This window comes from Aegilops tauschii, chromosome 4 (genome assembly GCF_002575655.3).
Source record: "Aegilops tauschii subsp. strangulata cultivar AL8/78 chromosome 4, Aet v6.0, whole genome shotgun sequence".
Classification (NCBI taxonomy): domain Eukaryota; kingdom Viridiplantae; phylum Streptophyta; class Magnoliopsida; order Poales; family Poaceae; genus Aegilops; species Aegilops tauschii.
The window spans coordinates 115,827,252-115,832,954 of NC_053038.3; the positions used below are offsets into that span (position 1 = coordinate 115,827,252).

The window sequence follows — 5,703 nt, forward strand, 5'->3', positions numbered from 1 at the left end:
CTCCTTCTTCTGCATCCTCCACCTCGAACGTCGTCTTCGCCCGCGCAAGCACGCGGCAGAACCTTCTAGAAGACCTGCCGCCCGCCATGTGCGGGATCTTCGCCTACCTCAACTACTGTGCGCCGCGGGACCGACGGTATGTCCTCGAGGTCCTCCTCAACGGCCTCCGCCGCCTCGAGTACCGCGGCTACGACTCGTCCGGCATAGCCCTCGACGCGGACCTCCCGCCGCCTGGTTCCGTGGCAGCGTACGCGGGGGCGCCGCCACTCGTGTTCTGCCAGGAGGGAAAGATCGATAACCTCGTGCGATCCGTCTACTCCGGTGAGTACCTTCTACTTCTGACCCTGCTGCAACTATTTTCAGTTTAGGACAGGTTGTTCCTCGGCCAGAGGCAGGATTTTACACGTCCGTTTGGACTAGGTTTCATATCACATTTTGGGAGAAAAATGAAGGATCGTGGATGTCCTGTACTCATTTTGGAGGTTGATATTAAAATCCCAAACTCGCATAATTCTGGACCCTCGTAGCTCCAAATGAGATTAACCGGTTGGATGAAGTATATGGGTTTATCAGACCATACCGCTTGTCAACTCTTTTATGCAATTCCTCCCTTAAATTCCTTGCTTTTTTTTATTTCCAAATAATTTTACTGTATCCATTTTCCCTACTTGCGTTGGTAATTTTACAACAGAAGCTAAAACTTACCCAATTAGTCTAGCTTTTAAGGGCTGTTTGGCGTCTGATTTCTAGAGGTTGATGAGAAGTGTGTGAACCTGGATGCCACATTTTCCGTTCATGCTGGAATCGCTCACACCAGGTGGGCTACGCATGGCGTTCCTGCCCCAATGAACAGCCACCCTCAATCCTCTGGCGCGGGCGATGAGTTCTTGGTCGTCCACAATGGAATTATCACAAACTATGAGGTCTGCTTACTCTGTTCTGTGATATTGCATATAGAATTTATTTGTGTAGTATTTGAACCTTGTTATCATCGCAGTTGTAGAATGCACATGCAGCTATGAACTTATGCCAGTGGAGACTGTAATAAGTGGCTCCTTGTGCCAAAATCTCATGTTCTGATCCCTCCAAATGGATTCTCTCCTTATTTTCCTTTGTGTGTGCGTTTTCAAGAGAATTAATCTTGTAGTTTCAAAGAATCTCCTTAGTTTGGTTGTTTGCACCATATGGCAAAAGCTTTTGTTGGAATTGCAATACATAATGTGAGACATCAAAATATGATAATATGCTCATCAAAGACCTATGATTCAAGCATCGAGTCAATGTGACATCATATGGTAACACGTGATAATTTCCATTCTAATTTGATATTTGGTGTATCTGTCCAGATTCTGAAAGAGACACTGGTTCGACACGGGTTCACCTTTGAGTCTGATACCGACACAGAAGTCATCCCTAAGCTAGCAAAGTTCGTTTTTGACCAGGCTCGTGATGGAGAAGGTATTATGCTCTATAAGATGTAATACTGTTGTCATAGCAAACTGTGACAAGATTAACCGCTTGTTCTTTATCTGGTTCAGTTCTTCCCTAGTTTCCATTGAGTTGTTTCTTTGGAGAAGTATACTATGCTGCCACCTAGGAACCAAATTTGGCAATAACGTATAAACCTGTTATACTATTTGTGGTCACCAGGAAACTTTTTTGGCAATACATTACCTTGAATGTAGCAGGAGACATACTTTAATGCAAGAGCACTCATCATAGTATTACAGAATAAAATCATTGTTGACTGAGCTCTGTATTAGTTGTAGTTAAGGCTGTTTTGAGATTTTGTTCATTTTCTCAGGTGATATGACATTTAGCCAAGTTGTCATGGAAGTCATGAGGCAGCTCGAAGGAGCCTATGCACTTATCTTTAAAAGTCCACACTACCCCAATGAGCTGATCGCATGCAAACGAGGCAGCACGCTGATACTTGGTGTCAATGTAGGCAAATAACATCCTTGTTTACTTTTAACTATTAGATATATTCAATTAAAGCAAACATAATGTCGAAATTTAAGTGCAAAATTAACTTAAATTTCCATTTTTGATATTTTCATTTGGTTCCACTTGCTTTATTCCAACAACAAACTGGTTTTCTGTTTTGTGCAAGAGTATATGCTGTGCTCGGGCCTATGATGTTTGCTGTTAAAAGTTAATAAGCCTTCTAACATGTGCACTATAAGTGGCATTTCATGTAATGATGCGAAGTCACTTTTCATTTATCTGTAAGAGGCTTGTCGGCTGTCGCCACCTGCTAAGTAGAGATGTACATTACTGACGCAATATTCAATTTTACCTTTTTCGTGGCACATGACCTATAATTGTTGTTTTAGCCTTGAACTCGTCATAGGTCTGCAGTCAAATACTTGATTCCACATGATTCAGTATTTTTTGAGCAGTAGATGGTAATCAGTAGCAGATTGATCTTCTAGAGAGTTTGGTTATGACATACAAGTAATCATTCTAATCGCCTAACCATTTTCGCAATGATATGCCTATCTGTTATTGGTTATTGCAGTCTTATGGATCGCATAATTCCCCCAATTTGTGTTGACATTCCTATTTCATAGTTACACAAATCATGACTAGTATCTCTGTATTATCAGGAAGTAAGTGATCAAAATCGCGCAAAGTCATTTCAGAATGTCAAATCCCTGACAACAAATGGAAACCCCAAGGAGTTCTTCTTCTCCAGTGATTTATGTGCTATTGTAGAGCACACCAAGAACTATTTGGCTATTGAAGACAATGAAATTATTCATATTAAGGTACTCTTTACTCATTAGTTAAGTGCTTCATCTGTTAGTCTGCATGTGGTTCTGTTTTATTTTGTCCACCTTTATTTCTAATCAGCATGGTTCTGGAGTATCCTTATTTTCTGGACCTTAGTTTATTTACTCTTCATCAGTGCTAGTCTTATTTGCATGCTATGTACTATGACGCGTAAGAAATATAATTGAAATTCACGACCTTAGTCTGGTATTTTCTTTTACTTTCTCGAACACGCACCCAAATGTGTGTTGTTTAATATTAGAAGGAAGCCTCAAGATGGCACAAGAGTTGCACATCCAAAGGAACTAAAAAAAAAACCAAAGCACCCTAGGTTAGCCAGAGCAAAGAAGAAAGAACAAAGCCAAAAGTTAAGGGGAAAACAAAACCAAAAACTGTACAGCTAGCTAGCCATCAACTGTATTTTCTTACTGTGATTCTTTCCATTGACTTGAAAAGGCGTGATGAAAACGCACTATGTGCAGCAATTCTGTCATTTTTCCACAAGTGTTATACTTGACATCTTACCCAAGTTTTAACAATGTGGACACTGCAGGATGGTAGTGTGTCTATCCTTAGGTTTGACAAGGAAAAAGAGAAGCCAGCATCTGTGCAACGAGCATTGTCTGTTCTAGAGATGGAAGTGGAGCAAATAAAGAAGGGAAGCTATGACCACTTCATGCAAAAAGAAATCCATGAACAGCCGCATTCACTGACAACAACCATGAGAGGTAGACTGAAGGATAGTGGAGTTGTTTTAGGCGGACTGAAGGAACACCTCAAAACACACGCAGTAGAAGAGTAATCTTCATTGGCTGTGGTACTAGTTATAACGCTGCCTTAGCTGCACGGCCTTTTGTAGAAGAACTTACCGGTAAGTCTTATCAGTTTGTCCAATTGTTTCTCATGATCTTTTTTTATCACCAGTGCAATAATTATTTAGCTAGTACTCCTTGCACCGCAGGTATTCCTGTGACTATGGAGGTTGCAAGTGACTTGCTGGACAGACAAGGCCCCATCTACAGAGAGGACACTGCAGTTTTTGTGAGCCAGTCAGGGGAGACAGCAGACACCCTCCTAGCTCTTGAGTATGCACTAGAGAAGGGAGCACTTTGTGTTGGTGTTACAAATACGGTGGGGAGCACGCTGTCAAGAAAAACACATTGTGGAATTCATATCAATGCTGGTTGTGAGATTGGTGTTGCCAGCACCAAGGCAGGTTTCAGTACACGTTCATCTTGCAGTACTTTACCAAAATTTAGGCATTTTTTTCCTAACATAACAGTATGTGGCAATCTTGCAGGCTTATACAAGTCAAATAGTAGTCATGGCGATGATAGCCTTGGCTATTGGATCTGATCAGTTATCCACTCAACCTAGAAGGGAGTCTATAATCACTGGTCTTTCAAGTCTTCCAAGTACGACAAATTGGATCAACAACCTACCATGTAGTAGTCAAGCAAAGTGTCGTTTCGCAATCACGATTTGAAACACTGCTTGAAGTATTATTTTACGATGCAGGCCATGTCAGTGAAGTTCTCAAGCTTGATGCTGAAATGAAGGATCTCGCATCTTCACTAATCGACTCAGAGTCACTCCTTGTGTTTGGAAGAGGTTATAACTATGCCACTGCCTTAGAGGGTGCTCTCAAAGTGAAGGAGGTCGCGCTGATGCACAGCGAAGGCATGCTTGCTGGCGAGATGAAGCACGGGCCACTAGCACTGGTGGATGAAAACCTTCCCATCATCGTCATCGCAACACGCGACTCGTGCTTCAGGCAAGCGCTTTGACAGAGGTCGATCTATTTTTGCTGATCATCTGATAATGGCGTCCTTCTCATCCTCCTCTTGCAGCAAGCAAAAGTCGGTGATTCAGCAGCTCCTTTCTCGCAAGGGGCGTCTGATCATAATGTGCTCCGAAGGGGACATATCCGCGGTCGGTCCTAGTGCATCATGCAGGGTCATTCAGGTTCCAGAGGTCGCTGACTGTCTCCAGCCAGTGATCAACATAATTCCGTTGCAGGTTTGGTGTCAATCGTATCCCAAAACCTTTGTTGTCCGTTGTGCTATATCTTGATTTTACTTACCGACGAGCTTCATTTCCTTTTCATGATTCAGTTGCTCGCATACCACCTTACTGTTCTCCGTGGATTCGATGTCGACCAGCCAAGGAATCTGGCCAAGAGCGTGACTACACAGTAAAGCATACCACAGGGCTGCGCCACAGCGCGCGCCCACACACACACAAAGTAAACGAAATCATATTTTTTTAGAGAACAAATAAGTAAAAGAAGCAAGTGTTTGCCGGGAGCAACTGGTTAACGAGCGCTTCGGGAGCCTCGCAACGATCAGCGCCACTTGGCGCGCTCTCAGCCATTCGCCACGTGTCGCGCTCTGGACGCTCCCTTTGGATTTTGTTTTTTTATTTTTCCACACGCTTTTTCGGCTTTTTAAACGGTTTTTTTCCGGTTTTTTCGACGTTTTGGTTTCCCCCGGTCTTTCTTAGCTTTTCGATTAAAAAAAATTAGAGAATTTTTTTTTAGCGAAAAGACGCGTTTTTCTTCCTTTCGCGAAAGTCACGGTTTTTCTTCCGCAAGAGGCATGGTTGTGCTTTATCGAGAGTCACGGCCGTGCCTTTCGGAAACGAAAAAAAAAACGCGTTTTCTGTTTTTTTTTCGCGAGAGTCACGGTTTTTGCTTCCGCGAGAGGCACGGTTGTGCTTTCGCGAGAGTCACGGCCGTGCCTCTCGGAAAGGGAAAAACAAAACGCGTTTTCTTTTTTTTTTCTTTCGTGAGAGTCACGGTTTTGCTTCCGCGAGAGGCACGGTTGTGCTTACGCGAAAATCACGGCCGTGCCTCTCGAAAAGGGAAAAAATACGTGTTTTTTGTTTTTTTTTTTCTTTCGCGAGAGTCACGGTTTTGCTTTCGCGGGA

General features: G+C 43.0%; 1 pseudogene; it reads left to right on the plus strand.

The window, feature by feature from the left end:
- LOC109773148 (glutamine--fructose-6-phosphate aminotransferase [isomerizing] 1-like) lies at positions 1–5,085 on the plus strand (annotated as a pseudogene).
- The last annotated feature ends 618 nt before the right edge of the window (positions 5,086–5,703 follow it).